Source organism: Ptychodera flava, chromosome 20, assembly GCF_041260155.1.
Source record: "Ptychodera flava strain L36383 chromosome 20, AS_Pfla_20210202, whole genome shotgun sequence".
Classification (NCBI taxonomy): Eukaryota; Metazoa; Hemichordata; class Enteropneusta; family Ptychoderidae; genus Ptychodera; species Ptychodera flava.
The window spans coordinates 7482705-7504230 of NC_091947.1; the positions used below are offsets into that span (position 1 = coordinate 7482705).

General features: G+C 39.8%; 1 protein-coding gene across 1 annotated transcript in view; it reads right to left on the minus strand.

Moving 5' to 3' along the window:
• Nucleotides 1-21315, minus strand: part of LOC139119893 (histamine H2 receptor-like) — a 35535-nt gene extending 14220 nt beyond the window's left edge. Inside the window, exons 1-2 of the mRNA XM_070683840.1 lie at nt 21099-21315; nt 4578-4665 (exon numbers count right to left, since the gene is read on the minus strand). The gene's annotated coding sequence lies outside the window, so the exon portion shown is untranslated. The remainder of the gene's footprint in view (nt 1-4577; nt 4666-21098) is intronic.
• Nucleotides 21316-21526: the final 211 nt, after the last annotated feature.

Below are 21526 nucleotides of genomic sequence, written 5' to 3' on the forward strand. Positions count from 1 at the left end.
ACTTGGTTATCTTCTGATATATCGGCTGATTAAACTGTCCTGACGATTAAATCGTTAGTAATAATTACACTAATGACTATGTTTTCGAAATTGCACGTCTACCTGAATCCAGCTACTATGTTTTAGCAAAGAATAAACATCGGCCGCTCTGATGAACAGAATGAGCTGGGTATTTGCAGAGCTTTCATCCGATAACTGCTGCAGAGATCACCAAAATTCAACCATAATGCGCGCAGTCGAACACATGTGGGTGTGAGAAAAATGGCAACTCTATGAGCAAACTGAACCGTTTTCGACGAAGTACTGAGCTTACTGAAAGAGATGTACTCTTGTGCGTTTACCCTATTCTCCACAAACAAACCCGTCTGTTTGCCTACCCTGTGAACAGTGTTTTATGCCACCACCACTTAGCTAAATGAAATGACCTCCAACAAACGAGAATCTTGATTTAAACAAATGTGGATGTGAACCTGGTTGGTCTACATTGATAAAAATATTCTTTGTTTATTTGTAGCCTTCCATTGTTGTTTCGACCCATATCTCTTTCTAATACTTCATTTAACACAGTATATTTTCAAAGTAAAGTCAAGTAAAGTCATTTTCATATGTTCGTTGTACCGGACTGTCAAGTAAAAGCAAAGTTTACAGATTTCGATACGCCGTAACATGAAATGTATAACACCATGAATGAAATCCATGGCAAGAGAATGGGTAATAACACACGATAAACACTGGATAGCTTTGATACGTGAAGAACTGAACCGGGGACAGCCATTCGGTATAACACAGCGCCCTCACGAAGAAGAAATTAAACCGTAGCCCTTCAGGCGATTTCACTCCCAAGTCTATAATTACATTCGACGACAAGACTATGCACTTAAACTGCGTGCGGAGGGACTACACACGTGGAAAGACTTAAAGCACCTTAATTTGCTCGATACAACTGCACACATTTCACATTTTATCATATTTCCCAAACGTAACAGGCCACTACTCATTGGTATTCGTTTTCATGCAAACTGACAGTCTGAGACTACACAGGCTGGTGGCACCGACCATCTCGGCTCCCAACGACTCCTGCATGGCAACAATACAAACGATACACCAAAGAATATCAGAGTCTGTAATTGCGGTCACAAAGATCAGGGACATTTCGACACCGAGAGATTAAAAACATCACATTTGACACAGTCACTTCAGCCGACCTTGCCATCAACGAACTCAACCAATGCGTAATGCAACCCGAGATGATGAAATACCAAAATGGGTAACATTATCAATGGCGGGCAAAATTTAACGCCTACAAGAGTAAATGGCATACCCAACGCCCTCTTATAATAAATATGTCGAGGAAAAAGTATGATAACATGTCCCGGAGGACATGATGGATATCTCTGTGAGACTGCGCGAGACGACGTTGGACGGAGCGATCAATGGCATCATCGTTAAGTAAATGCTGCAACAAATACGTTTCGGACACTGGGTTATTTTGTCTTCGAGAAACCTACTGTAGAATTGATCAATATGTAGAATTATCTAAAAATACATAAAAGGTGATTTGTTTCCGCACCGGGTGTTACGTCCACTGAACTAAATGACACGAATACAAATCACAGATAGTAGACTTCTTGTGACCGACCGACATTCTCCAGATGGAAATTTTAAAAAATGTCGAGAAATAAATCTCGGGTGTATCAATTGTACCTATTACAAGACTTGGATTTAGAAAATGTATAACTGTATTAGCTGTCCACACTGATTTGTGCGTTTTCCCATAATTTTCAAACACTGGCTGTTCGATTCAGCAGCTGCGTAACCTTTTCACAAAGCAAGAGAGTTTATTGTTATACTGGGCATGAACGCACTAGAGATGTTTTCCAAAGTTTCAGTGTACAATACAGGGGAATATTTCATGGTCAAAGCCATTGTTGATATCTCAATTTTGGATTTCCGAATTCATACAATTACCAAGGCAACGGTTAGGCGTAGAAAACGACAGTTGAACAACCTTTCCGGGCAATTCTGATGCAAAACCGAGTAACTTGGTTGGAGGGATGGAGAATTTCTTAAGTCAGCGGTAAAATATTTAATGGCTAAACTTTTGGACCCTAGTGACGTAACCTTTCTGAATCAATGGAGATATCGATAATGGAATAGCTGGCAACACTTTGATTTTGAGACCAGTGACGACTACGTGTCGGTATTTTGTAGATATTCGATGACATCCCCGTGGTACAGAAAAATGCAAGTAAATCAAAGCAAGACTGATTACATTTTACTGGGAAAGTACCATCTGTTTACACAATTAAGACGTGAATCTACGAGAAGTATGGAGTCGCCACCGTAAAGCAGAAATAACACGACAATAACATTAGAAGGGGTTAACTTGTTCCGGAAAAAGTGTCTCATCGGACAAAAGATCTGACATGTAAGAGATAAAGATGTAATATCGAGGTGCATGATGGGGCATCGCGAGTCTGTTTGTCTCTGATGAACTGCAAATCAAATATGACACTATACATTGTATCGGCAAGAACACAAATTTCAAAAAAGCAAACATGAGAAACATCGGAAAGGTTCGTTAAGTATTCAGTACATATAGATAGAGAATATGTAGATATAAAACGTCTATCTATTCATCTTGTATGGAACCTCGTTACTTCGACTGAATGTCAGATAAATTGAATGTGATTATGTTGAAAGGGTGCAGGATATATTCCTTGCGTGCACATAGAAGAGTTATGTTGTCCAAGACTGGTAAACAAATTCAGAACCCAAGAAAAATGCCAGAATTTTTCCGACCGTCCGTCTTTTCTTAACGACCTAGGCTCATGTTGCACACCGCGAAATGGAATCCGTCAAAAATGCCTCCCTCCGCCCTCACAGTCAGCAGTTCAAAATTGGTCTGTGTGAGCCCATCGTGGAACATTATACGAATGGATGCAACGATAATTTATCATGAGAAAAGCGAGATGCTGGTTGTGTGTCTGATAGAATACAATATATACAATCCGTGCTTTCGATTGTGAGGACTGCCTCATGCCCCTGGTTTCCTCTTGTCCTCGAGTATGCGCGAAGGAAAGTTCACTAAACTTTTTTGGTGTGTGACAAAGTCACTCATTATACCTGAACACTTACTGAATACTCAAGCATGAACTAGCTGATTCAAGAAGGCGTGGGGTTGTACACGCAGTTTGATCAAAGACAGAGTAAATTTATTCTGACATTAATGATACAATGGAAATAAACGATGAATTCTTTAAACACGGGAATTGATGTATTTTCATACCGAATAGTGGCCATTACCTCTGCTATGATATTTTTATATTTCATAACGGCATTAAATAAAATGCGCGACGCGACACATCAAAGGCAGTTTCTCATTCTATTAGGCATTAAAATACATATTATGCCGTATACAAGTTTTAGCGTACATGCAAAATGATTCTCATATTCGATTCCATTTCGACAAATTATATCGGCGCATCAAATATGTGTAATGCTCAAGATACCTTTGTTCTTATACCGAAATGGTCTACATCTCAATGGCTTTGTTGCAATGAAAAGACTTGAAGCGGAGTCCCACCGCAGTAATAATTATTATCCGAGTCCCAACTAATCGCAGATTTTAATAAGGAATCTGCGTTACCTAGGGTTGTCGCTATTATTAATATTGCACAATTTGTGTACTAATTTGATTGCTTTCAATTGTAGAGACAATGGCCGTCATTTTCGGTAATATTTTCAATTTTGTTACTGAATATAAGTACAGTTTGTTCCTCTGCACCCAGAAGTATGTTGTAATACAAAGTATACGCCTTGCCAACACAGTCCATTCTGTCTCTTGTTCCCGTCTGTATTCAAAACTGAACAATACGCACCAACTATTTCTGATCCAGACTAGAATTCACTCCAATCTCAACAATATTAAAGTACTGGAAATCACTCACACACGCAGGCTATGTCGACAAGCTGATTATTTCGCCATGAAGTGGAAGGTAGCAAATTTAAACTGTGATTTAAATACACTACAAAATAAATGAAATACATAAAAACAATCCAACAAAGGGAGCATTATGGACCGAATGCATTTTTTTAAGTTGAGAAAGTTTGACAAGTTTCGTAGACTAAATGTTTGTACTTTCCCGTTGCCAGATGAATACTCCTGGGAAAGACCTTTGGTTTTTCTCCTTTTAAAATACTAAAACTGATGTTTTCCAATCTAAACAACTGCAGCAGTACTTCTGACAATAACAAACTTATTTGCATGTGTTAATTGTTGCACGTTCCAGTGCTGGTACACTGCTGATAGGTACGTTTTTACCACTTGATGTTGTCGACATCACAGGATATTAAAATACTTGCATCACAGCAGGTAGTTAATGTAAATAATTTGAGTGGAACCGAGCTAAATATTTCTCATATGCTTCCAAGAGACCTCACTGTTGACTTTCGTGGTAACTCAACCGAAGGCATACCAAGTATGACTAACAGTTTCGTTGCATGTATAGCCAAGTTTCCACAAGGATCTATTGATTTTACATATAAGACAAAGGGTTTGCAGTAAGCAGTCTTACCTTACAAATACTCGAGTTGCGCCTAGGCAATGTACTCAGCAGTGGTGGCTGATTTTGAACACCGCCAGCTTCGACTGTTCAGATGGGTCTGAAAAACACAAGCCAAGCAAGTCTGTATATGAACAAAAATAACATGAAGTGCTATAAGTGAGTCCCGAGAAAATTCCTCACACTTCCGGGAGAGGTATTAATAATCTGCCGGGTGTGTGACCTTGATACCAACAAGCCGTACACAGCCTTAGGTAGTTAACAGGTCACAGAGGGCTTGCTTTTAAACAGACGGGATAATATGTTAAAAAATATTGCACACGCTGGGTGTGTGTCCGCAATCACGTGATAAGCTTATTCATAGGGCAAGGGGTAAGTGAGGTTCCGAAGGCCACACAAAAACCTAAAATATTTTGCTGAAAAAAAAGTTTTGAGATATCAGAGTCAACAAGTATATTGGTATAAAATTCAAGAAGAATCAAGTGAACCGAGAAAGTCGAACGCACCAACCAAACATTCAAAACATGTGGCCAGTGTAAAGCGTGTTTCAGCTTTATCTGACCCCGGGCTGCTCTCGATGGGACGCTATCGGGGAGCACGCACCAATTCTGATGCCGTACGACTGATAGAAAGGAAACAATTATCAGAATATAGTATGAGACGATACGTTTCTGATATTACAAAGAGAAAGGATTATCGTCCGTCGACCTCCAAGAATGTTTATGCCCTCACATTTGTTCAATGACCCCATTAACGCACGATTTATCTGTGAACAACAGATATCGGGTATGCGACGAGCTAAAACTTCCCTACACCTCTGCTCTAGTTAGCTCATAAATTTAATTTTGACTGCATTGTTTATTTTCGACGCGTAGATAAAATACAACCGCATACTTCGCAAGTTTTTCGTCGCTAAATCTTCATGTTCCGTAAACATTTTCACGCATTCATCCTTGTTTGCGTAACGACTTGGACATTAAGTGCCACCGCAGCCTTCTCCATCTCGCTTCAAATGGAAATTGCATGTAACCCTTGACCTAATGTTTTCTAGCATGCTAATGCCAAAGATACCCCACTGCATACAGGTTTTTCAACTCGATAACATAGCCGTAGAGCAGTTGGTAAACAGAGGCGTGTCATGAGAGAATGAACCAATCATCTGTACCCAAGATTTCCTTCTTTGACTGTTTGTGTGTTATTTAGGTTGGTTGTTAACATTTTTAATAGTTTTGTTCAGTAAAATAAATGCATTTTTCATTCTTTTTAGAGTATATTATGTAGCAAAGCATCATAAAAATAGTCAGGACTAACACTCAGTTGTCAAAAGTTATACTCAACATTATACATGTAAACATGTAGGCTGCGTTGAAATATTAAACGCTGGGCAGTTCGACATAATTTTTGGACTTGAACATGGAACTGTGCCATTCCGATAAATTACTTGGAAGGTTACGGCTGGTGGACTTTAAGCCCATGTTCAACTTTAAACGCAACAAATCTCCGGCATTTGCAAGTATTTCGGGACCATGTGTAGTGACCAGTCCGGATCATTGCGTGTGGATTTTTATTTTGGCAAATATTATAGTGATTCGCGCATACCACAAGAAGCCTCGAAGATCAAACTATTTAAATATGTCCAGTCTCCGCTCAAATTAGCCGCTCAAATTAGCGTAACCGACAGTCTACATTTTTCCATAAATAAGAGATATACGGCTCCATTGATTTATGGAAAATGCTTGAAACATGAGACACTCACTGGTCAAGGAAACACCTTATCAGCATTGAAGTGGGATTACTCACTCATCCATATTGATACATATTTTGAAAGCGACCCGTTGGTCGACCACCGTATTTCGTCAAAAACAACTTATATCTCTCGTATCCAGACGCCGTTTATGCGATTCTCGAAGCATTTCACGCACTATGTAACAGCGCTGCTGAAATACCAATCGACAAAATTGGAAGCATAAGTGGTTTCCAGCAGACGAGCGAGGGTGGCTAAGAGCGCCCAGGGAATCGCCATGGGCTGATATCGACTTAAGTCTGTATTCTGTTGACGTGAAAACTTTCCACGCCGATGAAAATAGCTATTAGTTCACGCCTTGTAAATTGATCGTGGCATATACCAACGAGTAAAGCATAACTCCAGCCCCCGTATTACATAAACTTACTTTAACATAGAGATTATATATTTCTTTCCAACTACATCATGTATGATCTTAAGCTGACCATCTTGCTTGTAATGTTTTTTTAAAATGACAAACATTTTACGATGTGCAAATTAAATTGATGAGAGACACTCACACGGTTTCTATCGATGCAGAAACCATCATGACATATCGATTCAACAGCCACGAGACCTATTCCACTGACTCTCGGTCAAAGAATATCAAACATTTCCCCCTCATAAAACGCAAGGCATGCCGATTTATATATCTGAAGGTCTCCTTTCCTCGAGGTGTCCATTCTGACTTGCGGGAACGGTTCATTTGGTCGTTTAAGCAAGGCTTTGAGACGTAGAATATGGCAAGAATTGGTACACTCAGTGCTTTATTAAAACGCGGTGCGTTGAGAAGAATGCCCCATTTGGCGCGTAAATTCACGCATTTTGAAGTGTCCTTGTGCCTGTTCACCTTCGGCTGCAGTGAAACACCAACTTAATAGGCACAACGGGTAAATTAATACCACTTTACTCTGAAATACGTCACAGCATCATGTAATTATCGCAGTAGAATGTTCTACCATCAAGCAGTGCCGTTGAGATGCACTTCAAATTGATAACTACAGCATGAATAGTATGATCACCGATTCCTTAAATCCGCGAACGTGTTTCTGAATAGCTCTTTATGGTCCCTTTCTATTTCCTGTCATCAAAATGAGCTGGTAACCCTGAAATATGAGCGCCTTTTGAACCATAAGACATCAAAAAAGCAACAACTCGAGACTGTCATCATGAAGAGAAATACAATGAAAGTATCATCCCTCACAAATACTTATTTGGTTCAATATGTCGTTAATTGGAAGATTATGACATAAGTCTACAAACGTCACTCAAATTAATCAAATTGTGGGGGGCGATCAAAAGTGTTCATCGAAATATTGCACAGTGACGAAAATAAGTTCATTCGATACTATGCCGGACAAGACTTTATCTTCTGTTTTTCAGATATTATTTTTGCAATATTTCTTATTTCTGCTGTTCTGGGTGATTTAACGTGGAAATCAGCCACTATACTACTGAGAGAACTATAAGACGAACAAATATGATCGAAGGAAGTAAATAACCAACAAACAAATCAATCAATCGATCAATCAACTAATCATCAATCAAATTAACGGTATATTAATGTAATTAGCATGGTTATCAATGTAAACATATTGGCTAATGTGACGACATTTTATAATTCTTATGGCCTTGTTACATGTTTGGACGTACACACCGCTTTGGTTTCAACCATCGGGCAACACTTCATGTAGCGATAACAGATAATCGCCTTGATAGCAGTGCACATGTCCACGCTTTCGCCAGACTCTTATCTTTAGTGGTATAACGAGAAGTGTCGCCGAGAAAATAACCAGATCACTCGAGAACTGAGACTATAAAACGCCATCGTTCATCGCGCCATGGCGCAAATATTCGCATGATGGTGCTTGTCTGCTGATGACTATTGTCTGAAGGCCCGTCACCCTACTCGATGTACAACGATATCACAACAGTCCCAACTCAGAAATGATGGATTAATTTTATTGCCAGACATCAATTTTGCAGATTTTCTCGCTAAAAAGAGCTCGAACTGGGTAAAACTGCTTTAGTGGTGAAGAGGGCTTTTAAGTTAAGTACGGGATAGACTGGGTCATTTTATGTGCAACTTATCTATTTCCTTTCTGACAGACACAGACAGCTTTTAGAGATATTACATTGTTTTTACTTTCAAGTTTCATTTCCCTTCGATTTAATGTTAACATATATGACAATGTATTATTATTTCAAGATTCCCTGATAAAAGCGTGCTGACCTCTGCCCGCTAAGGTACATATCTTGAAAATTACACACGAGTCTGCTTGGTCACCATCGATTGTATTGTTCGATATTTTGGCAAACCACTTTCCGAATTAAAACCAACAATGCAGTGGTCACTTGATTTCGCGGTTTATTTTCTTTTGACCCTACGGGCATTTCTTGTAGCCTTATTTATTTAACACCGGAGTATAAATGGAGAAAATATACGGCGGCCAATTAACCAATGTAAACTCACAACTTATATTCAAGGAGTTTCCAGTCGTCCTTGTAACGAAATAGATTTAAGCCCATCCATGGAAAAAATTGTAGAAATTTTGCTAGAGTGATGACGTGCACATTAAAAAGTGTATTTTTTTCATCGCCATACAAAGGATACTTGAGTCTTTTTAAAGTCGTAAGCTCCAGGAATTCCAATATCTCCGTCCCAACATTAGCCAAGATTTGTTATGTTAGCGTTTCGTCTATTGAAGAAAACGCGGATACAGGATTCCGATATTGACATTCTTAACTTTTATAAATAAATATACTATGGCAAACGATACAAGTGAAACATGCCTACTTCAGCTGGAGACTTTGAGAGACGACACAAACGTTTAAATGCCATTTTCTTTCTTACGTTTCTTTATATAGAGTGTAACCTATTATTATTGAAACATTACACTTAATAGAGTTTCATAGCTGCTTTGCTAAATCAATAAATTTCCACATCTACTTTTGTGGAATCATAGCCGAGGGCGGCTAGGCTGTTATCGCGAATCTTCAAGGACCAATAAGACAAACGAAAGAGCGTATTTACCCTTTGTCAGTCCCGGACCGTCCCATGAGTCAATAATTAGTTTTATTTATGGAACATCTGTTTAGAGTTGAAATCAGTAATGCCATTACGTATTGAATCGGCCTTGATCGCTTACTGAACATGGCTTTAAATCCCCTGACAGACGGTTACATTAAATTCCAGTGGCGTTTAAGAAGACTTATTTTATGCTACAAATAACGTGTTTTATTTATTGGGCATGGCCACGATAAGTTTACTGAAGTAATTTATCAAATGAACTAAAGTGCGTTTGTCCGATATTATTTCGCGTTAATTTTTTTATAAGCAGTTCAGAGAGTGGCCTCTTCGTGCTTACTTGGCAAATGTGCAGTCTTACAGTGCAGTGTCTGAATGTGAAGAAATCAGTTCGTCAAAAGAAAACTTGAAGCCCAAGTTTCACCGAAATAACCGCTTACGAACGACAGAGACACACATTATCCACGCATTTCACCGAATCTTTACGTCGCGTCGAACGACGAAAGCCCTGCACCGTGTCTTTCACCTCAACCTAGATTACTGTCACGTAATGTTCACGTCCGGCGCGTGCCATTGTAAGAATCCGACTGCCACAACTGTTGGTAAAATGCGCGCAAGGGTAGAGAAGTGTCTTAAAACCAAGCGTCTTACCTCAGCTGTCGATACCAAGAAACCAGTGCAAGCATAACAGCTCAAAATCTCGATTACAAATCCACAAGATGGTGTAGAATTTCGTGGTTTCGACTTCAGAAGAGCTTGTGATTTTGTTGCCTGAGTCGTCAATTCACACGGCAGTACTGTCTTCATCAAAGCAGGAAGTAGGCGGGATAGCTAATTCAATCAACAGTACCAAGCTTAATGTAATAATTCCTGTTAATAAGCAACGCCCAGTGGTTATTTCCTCGTGCATATATTGATTAAAACTAAAAGTCACGCGATGAGATGCGGAGGACGGCACGATTTATTTTTCGGTTGCACTGATTTGATCATTTGGATCCAATGGTCAAAAGAGAAATATATTTACTGGGGTTGATTTGCTATCTCAGAGTGTAGACTCAGGTTTAGATCAAATGGGGTTTTTGAATACCCGCGAGCATTTTATGGCATCCCTCACGAGGACAGGACTGTGTGTCTTGGAGGCAGCTGTGTCGATACCCGAGATGCGACATCGGTAGATTGCCTTTTTGCAAACGTCACTCAATACAAACTTGCATTGATCTATACTGCTATTCTCAACAGAGCACGCTTTTGTTAGCCTCTCGGCATCGCTACCGGAAAGACAAGTCATTAGCCAGCAACTTACTTCTGCATATAGCTTTCAATTTCTGCTGCACGTTTCATATATGTGTTCTGGTGGATTTCTAACTGGTATCAAAGAACCCCGGACAGTGCCGTTTGCTATTGATTGTGGAAAAGTAGCTCATGATTATGTTGGAGCCAAGAAAACGAAACTTAGGCTGCATGTTTCGATCGTTTTAGAAGATGAATACGACCGCACCTACCCTGCTTTCATGTTTTTCACACTGATAAATCAGAACACGAGTAACTGCAAACAGACATACGTCTTCAAAAATTCTGACATCATACAGAATTTCCAAATTTTGCCAGTCGGACAAATTCAACTGTCTGGTCGCCGTATGAACCCGATTCGCATACTTTTAATTTTTGTCTGATTCATAAAAATAAACCATATCGTCAAATTCGTACTTTATTTTGAGCATTCAAAGTAAAGTGTTAGTCCAAAGCCATGTTACCAGCAAGTTTGATGTTAAATTATGCTGGCCCATTAATTGAAGTTGTAAATACTGGGCAAAGCTGTTTATTAGCTTATGCATACCGTGTAGCATACACCGTGAGCAGAGAGGAAGCTGAGGGAAAAACTAGTGAATGCTGGTACATGTACTTGTACAGCCTTCTGGTCACAATATCACCTTAATTCCGGGACACAATTAATTATATGGAAAATTCGCAGGGATTCAAACGTTTAGTTTCCACTGTTTCTCATGACTCCGACTTTAAAATCCTCATTCGATGTACGCCGGGTGTCCGTTAGCTTTTCGAGTAAACGGCGGTAAAAAGGTCAGTTGTTTTACGGCAAGAAGACAAAAATTGTCAGAGGTCGTTGCAGAGAAAAACTGTCGAGACCATCAAACAGGAAAGGTTGGTTTACATTTCAGTGTCAGTTCGACATTATCACAATTTCACCATTCGCCCGCGTTGTTGTGCTCTTATATAGCTGAGGGACTTCTCATGAATTATCTTTTCATATGACCTAACAATGAATTAAACAATATCTCGTATGTACGGAAATAAATGTCGGTGTGCCGGAATAGTCATTTGTTTGTTTGCCAGTGTCTAGTCTACGGTAGTAAAGCGGAACTTGTACTGAGGAGCAGTCAACGGAGTGGAGCTAATACGGGTGAAAGGTTAATCGGAAAATATCAATTATCACGCGCGCAATACACAATGTAGATTAATCACTGCTTTGGATTCCGGAACATGGCATGTACACATACGAGTTTAAGTATAAGGTCACAGAAAGACATCGATGAATTCAATCGTGCGAATTGCAATTTTGCTACTACCGGTGCATTTATGAGAAACTACACTAACAAAAACTGTTTTCACATGTCTGTGTTCAGAGCAATCTATCTTGCTATACAAAATCCACTTTTTCCCCATGAGACAAATTAAAGTAAATTGTCAGAAATCGGAGTGACGATGCGAATCAATTGCAGTTAGCGAAATCCAGGTAAACAATTATATTCGCTTTTGATGAAATGCTAACCTATAGAAATTACAGATGGAATGTCAATTAATTAATTAAATCACAATAAGGTTCATTAATGGTTTGATTGTACAGTACATTTTTGTTCAAATTGAGCATAGCACTTGAGCTGACGGGGTATGGTCTTGCAGGTGGAATGAAGCGCAAAACGGTATTTACCATGAGTTCGGATCCTCAGCGACAAAACTGCTGCACTCACTGGAGCCATAGGTGTTCACTGAGTATACTCAGTAGTATTCAAGTTGCGTGCAATACGACTAATTTCAATCAATCGACTTAAATGAATGCAAAAATTAAGTGAGAAGATTTACATATAAACTGTAGCTAGTTTTATTCCTCCGCTGTTCAATTCCAGATCGATTTGAAAGGTGACACACACTCTTTAAGAACGCTGTCTCATCTGATTTGCTCATGTTTCCTCTATCTCTAGGATACATCTACAATTCATGAAAAGAACCTGAAGGGAATACTGCACTCCTATAAAGTTGCCATGTGGCTGTACAAAACCGCAGGACAAAATACCGTAAAAAATTAAATGGCTCGGACTTACTCAAATTATTGTCAAATGACTGTAGTCACTCTGATAACGATTTCGTCATTTCGACTTGACGCGGATGATTCTGGGATACACCACTTCGCAGGATTTGGAGTTTGCGCGCATTCATGAATACTATTTTGGTGTCTTTGATCGTATCACCGGGCACAAGGTCAGCTGGCAAATGACAGACTCGCCATTCTTTGTCATGACATGCGTGCTCCTTGACCCACATTCATTTGAGAGGTGAACTGTTCACGCAAGGATCAAGGAAATAGTGCAGCAGCTATCGTTGCTACACGCTGAGGGCTTAAAACGACTCAATATCCCACTGGAAAACAAACACAGTCACGCTTCCGCAAGTGTAGTTCCACAATTTGGAAAAGTATGTTAATGCCGATCAATGTCATGTTGATTGATGCACTTGGCTTTCATTTCCATTATAGAGGGCGTCCTAATAGGTGTACACAGGAATTCTGATACACATCGTCCAGGCACAAATGTATTGAAGTTGTTCAAAACTATCCCATACACGTGTTCCGGCCTGCTTTGATAGTTCTTGTCTTTGCCATGAATGTTCTTTGTCAAACGGGCTAAAAAACAGATACTCCATTGACATTGTCATAAGGTTTACTAATCCTTAAAAATAAACAGGACAGTAGAAACATAAACAATATTGCCATGCCAATAACAACCTGTTGTTAATTTGCATCACAGTTAGTTGAATATTTGTGGCTTACTCTGTCGGACAACTTTCCCCCTTGCGGAAAATTTCAAACGGAGTGCCAATCTCTAAAAGTGTGTCACTTTGTAACCAGGTGACAGTCTGTCAAGTTAATTGCAAAGAATGGACGACCATGGTTAATCAATGTCTTTGAATTATGCACAAGCTGATCCAGCATGACGTTAATTCTTGAAAACAAATAATTTGATTGTGTAAGGGGCGTATGGTGACGACGCATTGATCGAGCAATGAAAGGCTGAACATATTTGGTCTTTTGAATGGTGCTTCCCCTTTCACGTGACATCGACTTGAACGATGATGCTTTAGTCTACATAACAAACTTAAAAGATAAAATCACTGGGCCATGTAAGTTTACGATGACGTCATTAATTGTTGCTACCCATTTTGTTGTGCCTAATTCAGTTCGATCGCAACGAAGTACATGGCATGTCTTTTATACGACTTTTTTCAAATTCAGAGTAGTTTTCACTCAGGATTATTCGATTTTGCCCAAAGAGTTATTTTAAGCTTCCTTGATCGAGTTACTTTGATGGGAAACTTTCGGATAGTCGACTCAAGACAGCAAACTGACTGACTTTGCAATTAATATGTGCTGAATACAAGTCACGTGGATCAATAGCATCATCACTTTCTGTGTTAATATTGGTAAAAGGATAGATCAAAATTCAATATCACAAAGAAAGAAGCGGGCATAGATCATGATCTCACAGTATTGTGTAAAACAACCCCCTCCAGCTATCACTCTTTTAACGCGAAGGACGAAGGTTGTAGTTGTATTAAACAGTTTTTGGCGCAGTTACAATAGGTGGGTAACTTTCTTCATTATTTTAATACCCGACCTTTTTCTTTACGTCTGTGGCAACTCATGACTTTAATGAAAGACCGCTTCCAAGCTTCTCTTTCTCCTGGCTAGACCTTAGACTCAGGGTCTCCGACCAAACTACGAGCTAGGTTCATGACCGGCCACAACGTTGACAAGGCATAAATTGATTGGATTGTTTGGAAGACTGCATGAACGACCGACATCTTTTTGTGCGCCATTCCCTGCTGCTAACCAGTGGTCCTTGGTCTTGATAAAACCGTAAGTTTTGAGAGGAAGTGTCACATGACAAATCAATGAACCAAAACCGCACATCAAATACGACAGAGACCGATCGGGTTGATTCATCATTCTGATGATTACTGGGTCATCAGTCTTGGGGATTTTACTGTTTGACGGGTGAAAGATAAACTTTCGCTATTGACGACCTTAGGGAGGACTGAGAATAAAAAATGTGCCTGAGCTCAGAGACAATTGATACGGAAAGGATAAGTCCTAGAATGATTGAGGAGAGAATGATTGGTATCCTAGCAACGGATGATGTGGATGAAGAAAGCGATCTCTACGTGAATGCAATACCTTAGCATCTGACGCACATCGGAAACGCCTTGCCTTTCGGCATGCAATGAGGTTCTACTCTTCGTCGATATATCAGTAAAATATCGCATCTTTAGAATTTGACTTCCAAATCTGCATGTGGATAACGGAACTTCTCTTTTCATAATTACGACTTCTCACACGGGTGATAATTGTTGTTTAAGTCGATGGTCAATTCGCTTGGGAATCCCGTAAGGCTTGCAATCAACCCAGAATAAAACAGACCCTTGGGGTGGGGGATGGGTGTAAATACCTGTTAGACAATGGAGCGGTGTTATTAATTACGTTGTTGTTAATTAGTAAGATAAGAGACGGTCCGCTGAGTCTGAGATAGAGCTAAAGCAGATCAAGAGATCCCTGGAGACGAAACTCGTTGAATAGTATTCATTCACGGGTTTATCGACTGTTTGCGTAGATTTACACCACCAACAAAAGCTACCTGCTACCCATGGAGTGCGCGTCTTACACCCCACACAGAAGAAACCATGGAAACAAACAAAGATACAAACAAACACTCCAAGTAAGACAAAAAACTGAATACATTGTTTGAGGCATTAACTCTGCGGGGCAGTGTTGTCAGTTACAATGCTGCTTCTTCGCCTTCCGAAATTTAATTTGTCTTATTTAATCTTTTCGATTGCTCTTATTTACTCAATTTTCTCGCCTTTTGACAACTTTATAACCTACGAATAGGTTTCTTTCATCTAGATTTCGCTATTCCTGACGCTGTTTTCGTTTTCTCTCAATGTGAACGCATGGAAGGACAACTTCAAATGAGAGATATTGTACTTGCTAAAACCACAGAACCAAAAATGCTTGTCGCCTCGCTTCGCTGGACTTACTCTTTGGATGGAATTTCTGTTTTTAAATTAAGCAGCGTTTCAACTCTTTTGTCCTTACGAAGGCAAACGATACCAAAAGCCCCGCTTGAAAAAGTCTCTCATAAAGAGACAAATGCTGGTGGTGTAATTGCGTTTTCTTCTATTTGTAGTTAGTTCACAGCAAAACGCTTGTATACTGGGCTAACAAAGGTGATCGTCAATTCCACCCGAAGGGGTTCCTTGAATTTGCAGTTCTGCTAGTGTCATCCGCTCATGACTCGAGTTTATGATGCTCTTCACGCTTGATGCAGTAGTCGTCAATACTTAGGACAGATCACGTACTTCCTTGCTTGACGTTTGAAGCGTATTTTAATTCTTTTGCCGCTGTCGTCTGTTTTAGCTTCGGTTTCTGAATCGACTTTTTCATTTCTTACTATGCGCAGCACGCCTCTACTGTCACAGGGCTCGAAATGAACTTTTTAAGAGGTAGTCAAAGTGGACAACCATTTCCGAAAATTAATATAGCTGTACAAAGAAGATATTTGGTAGCCCGCTTGTACTACTGCCATATGGCTTCCGTACTTTTACATCCTACAATTAGTATAATTTCTACGAATCTGATAAACGAAAGACTATTACACCAAAGCATTATTTCTCATTTAGTTTAATTTCATTCAGCTTGGCAACACATTGACAGTACTTAAAAGCACTTTCAAGTCGAAATGTTTCATAACAAAGCCAAAGAATACTCAATTTTCATTTCATATTATAAGCTGATCACACACTTTGTAAACAAACAGAAACGAGACAAAAAGGTTCACTACACTCAATTTCATCTTTTTCATTATTATGAATGGCCAAAGAAGACTTAGCATAAATTACACTGGTGATCGATTGATCATTATTTGATAAAATTTCATCAGGTTTAGGCATGATCACTGAGCGTTGTTTGAATCTACAAGCCAGCTTGGAACCAGCGCACCGCGTTCGGCTGTGCACCGCGGTTTCATTCCATTAACACATCAGAACATGTGGTAGTCCCACGGGACAACCATTTCCAGGAACTAGAAATCCCAAGGCAAGACTACCGTTACTTTGGAGTCCTGCATTAAAACATGTCGAAAATGCTTCGTGTTTCGAGAGACTTTTGAGCTTGAACCTGAAGGTCGACTATTAGATTGTCGGTAAAAGGAAGCAACAATCCTCTCAATAATCGGTTTTGTTAATGCTCAATAAACAGGGCATTCTGGCATATGACTGTTGTCCTATCATAGCACACCGTGTGCATGCCAAATCCAACGCGCGAGAGAAACGGACATGGATGGTAGACGAGCCATAGCTTTTATTTCATTACCCTGGTATTAGGCAACAAAAAGGTGGAAATTCAGAATTAATTAGCCGTGCTACTTTCATGCTATTAACCTGCCTGTTGTCATCCGCGGCCCGACGGACTATGTCGAAGTTATACTGAACCAACTCATCAGAAAAAAATTAATTCAACACAACTAGCTATCTTCTTTTCCATTACAAGCAATCCTCTATAGACGGACAGGGAAATGTTTCCCGTAGACTGAGAGAGTGTTGGGGTTGAACACTTTACAGCATATCAGGGATCTGACGCTGAAGAATAGGCAAATTTTTGTCCAAATTTTACTATTTACCCTTGTTATCCAAAATCATTGTACAATATAACATTACATACTGCTATTTCAAGAACCCTTGTCACATGGAAGGCACACATTTTTGATATTGTTGGTTTGATTAATGTTGTTTTGGGTTAAAAATCAGGTGTATGGAATTCTTGAATGGTCTAAGAAACAGAACGGAGAACTTGATGGGGCAGTTTCAGGGTCTAAAATCAATGTAACATCAAAGTGAACTATACGCCATTTGTAGGATTCTGAACGACCCTCTACTAACACAAATGAGTCACTATCAGGGATGAAAAGTGGACAAGCATTTCACCCAAGAAAGCCTAAATGAAAGTCAAATATACAAAATCATGTGCACTTCCAGTGGCAGTTTATCTTCGGTAACGGTACTCTGAAGAAACCCTTCCATTAAAACAGTCGACATTGTTCGCAATACCAATTATCAGCACACTGGTGACCACCTACACAAGCACCAGAAAGATATAATTGCGTGTATCTGGAATCTTTTATGATCCATAACAATGAGACAGAGGTACTCCCACTAAAAACAGTCTAGATACTGAATGCTTAGGCAAAATTATTCACTTGTGAAAACTAATTTACTAAGTACTCTCGATGACATTTTGAATTGACTTTCTGACTATTACTGTACCTCTTATCCTGCAAATGACAATTGTTTTCCTGTATGGCAGTTGAGGGGGTAAATGAAACATTATATTTCAGTGTGCCGACCGTTTGACGTGCGATACGCACCAGCAATCTTGCTACAATGTGTATCGTGATATTGCTCGTGTGTATCGTGAGCTGTTCGACAGAGACCTTACTCGAGTTTTATCTGATAAATAGGGCAGTTCATCGTCCCGAGGTAACTCCGCAGGGCCAGGATCAAAACAGCGGAAAACACTTGATCTACATTTAGATATCGCGAAAAAGATCCAAACTAACTTGTTGCGGCGCTGGAATGATGCGATGGTGCACGGTTATACTTCATTTGAGAAGCCAAGGCAGGATCTGGAAATACTTCATTCAAAAATAATACTGCCATCGCGATATCGTTTTAGTATCTAGTATTACCTGGATTCCCCTACAATATCACTATATCAAAGAATTGCATTCCTCTCCTTTGGCTTGTATTATTGAGAAGTCAGATGTCATATCTACGCCCTTATCATTTTTTCAGTTTTCAGGCGTTATTTGCCAATAGATCCCGCCGTCCCCTTAAACTTCACAAAGGTCATATAAAACGACAGAATGTGGAGTTGCCCTCATTAATATTCAGGAGAACTTCAAACATCTCAGACACTTGTGTGTCACTTGCGAACGCAAGACAAAAAATCAAAAGAACTCGGCTGGGCAGTTTATTATATCAGTGCGTGAGAAGATAAATCGAGGCTTGATTGCGAAAGTTCAACTTCTGAATATATCTCAACCCACCCTTCACTACGTAATCGCACAGCGGAGTATTTTAGTAATGGCATGCTTGTGCAAAGTAGTGACTTGGCAACCACTTTCTTCAGATATACAACGCGCATCCATTAAACACCAGCATATGCTATATTGAGGATATAGGTGAATGGAACGGTCCTTTCCAGGGGAAATGTACCGATCCTTTGTAGTTTGGACAACATACCTACCACCATCTAAGTCAAAGAATGTTTTGCATCTTAAAATGGGACCTATTAAATCTCTGAACGTAGCGTTCTGAGATTGAAAGGAAGCACGGGGTTGATATGTAAAATTAGGTCCGTAGCTGTCAAAAAAGTTCACGTATGCAGTAAGAGCGGGGAATAAAGAACATGAAAAATATATATACGCTGTGATCTTATCTCCAAAGATTTCACTTGCATATATGAGCAATACTGATCCAGGGTTTTTTTTTTCTCGAAGCGATACAACCTCGCAAAAGTTTCACCCTTGACCTGTGTAATGGAAGTTCTAATTATTGGTAGACGAAGTCAGATTTGCATGATGAGTTTTACTTGACGTTCGCAGCCAGGTGTGTTGTCGTTGCCTATTAGATTTTATCACCTTTTCCTAATTGAAAATCTTCAATTGCAACAAACTAACTACTGATTACAGCTAAATCTTATTAATTAAGACAAAGGTTTAATTAAACATCGGCAACGTTATAACTTCTGTTGTTTACGATTTACGTGGATCAGTTTGTATTCGCATCACACTTTTTTTTTCTTTTCTCGTGAAAGTGGATAAAGGAGAGCTTCTTACTGGTCAGTGTTCATCACAAAAGAAGCAAAGAAAAAGTGTAAATTTGCTCAAGCCAGTGTTTCTCTCGGTTAGCACGCACAGGGGTTATGTCGACACAATCGTGCCATGACCTTTTTCTCGGAGAATGACCCTTAACCTTCGCCGTTGGAAAGGTTGACATGGTAACTGCTGAGTCCCCTTCCACGATTATACATCCAAATGGTAATGTTGACACTGGAAAGTATCCCAGTATCAACGTTTGACACGACCCAGTAGCATCTGTGAAGGGTCATCTGAGTTGAATAAATAAGCTTCCGAAAACTAGATGTCTGAACTACGTGCTCAAGGACTAAGATATATTTGAAATGCCGTACTAACCTTATGAACGATACATTTTATCGACATCATATAGTCTAAACTTGCAAACTTGGAACGTACGATGTATCGGTTAGAACTAAGTTCGCTTACAAATTCATCTTCCAGTTCATATTATGCGAAACTTTCTGAGCTCAGGACGCATATCGAGGACACAGCAGCCGACTGAAATTGTGTGCATCGCGTCGTTTATCAGGTAAAGAGGCACTTTTTAGGAACACAGAGACCGTAACACTTCAGGCAGTAATGCCGTTTTCGTTGGTGTTTTATCCGTGAAACGCGTCCTTGTCCGGAAAGTGTAGACCGTTTCAACCAACGCCAATTAGACGGGAGGTATTTTATAAGAACAGAAAAGTTGTTACATCTGCAGGCGGTGCTTGGCTGATAGATGTAAACATTTTTAAGTGTACCGGCCTTCCCTACGGTGGTCTTAACTGTGCTGTAATCAAATGACATGGTTTATATTTTATTTGACCTTCGTTTTATTCCGTTGCCGTCTGCACACTTCAAATGTTAAACAGAAATAAATTCCATGTGCGGAAGAAGCACGGTTTCAAGTGGAAATTTTCGACGGGGTGTCTGCAAGCCAGACAAAATCGGACATAGCTGTCTCCCGTGTGTTGAGTATGATGATATTAACTTGCCACAAGATACAACAGGTACTTTAAGTCTTTAAGTTCAGTTGCCAAACACGGCTTGTCGTCGGTCAACAGTGCAAGAGGGAACATGTTATCAACTTAAACAGTGTCTTAACGAAGTCGGAATAACGATGCTCAGACTACAGCATGGAAAGAAGGCTAGAAATTGTCAATCCTCCGATTTCCAGTCTCCAAAGTTGTAAGCTCTGACATTCTTGTAATCGAAGAATAGACTCCAAGCTACGTGATAGGAGCCTTAAAGATAGAGAGAGAGCTATTCTTCTGAATGCAGAACACTACGCTACTGCCAAATTATCGGCAGTTCGTAAAACTCGCACAGGTCATCATCTTGGATTAGGAAAGAAGGGCGAGTTTTGAAGACCCTATTACCGAAAACATCGGACCATTGTGTCGTTTCGGAAACCCACCCTGTTGCTTAATTAATGCCCGCTCAATACGATTACTGTTCTGTAGATTACAAATACAATGGCTACAAACACTGACTTCATGATAGGCACAGTGAAAGCACACATATGAACTACCTACCTAACGTTCGATCCTCTTTCGGAACTTTCCCCTCTCTCTCCAGACCCTCCTCTTCATTTAACACGAGGGGGATTCTGTTATCCCCAAATGGCTTCCCTGTATCACGTTCCAGGAGGCTGGCACAGCACTGTCGTCTCTGCGTGACTGGCCAGTTGCTCTGTATACGTCGGAGACGCCTTGGGTCGAGTCCAGCTCTCCCGGTGTTGCTCCGTGCGTGAGCAGTGAAAGGGGAAGACAGATAATCGAAGTTTAGGACGAAACTATTTCTTAAAGGGATGGGTGAAACTTTTTGAAACAAACAGCAAAAACGTAGGTGTGCCTTTGACACATAATAACTGTATTGTATGTCTACAATGACATAGAATAGAACAATAGTTCTGTAACAATTGTTACATAGAACCACATTGTGAAAACTTTACTCGGATCAA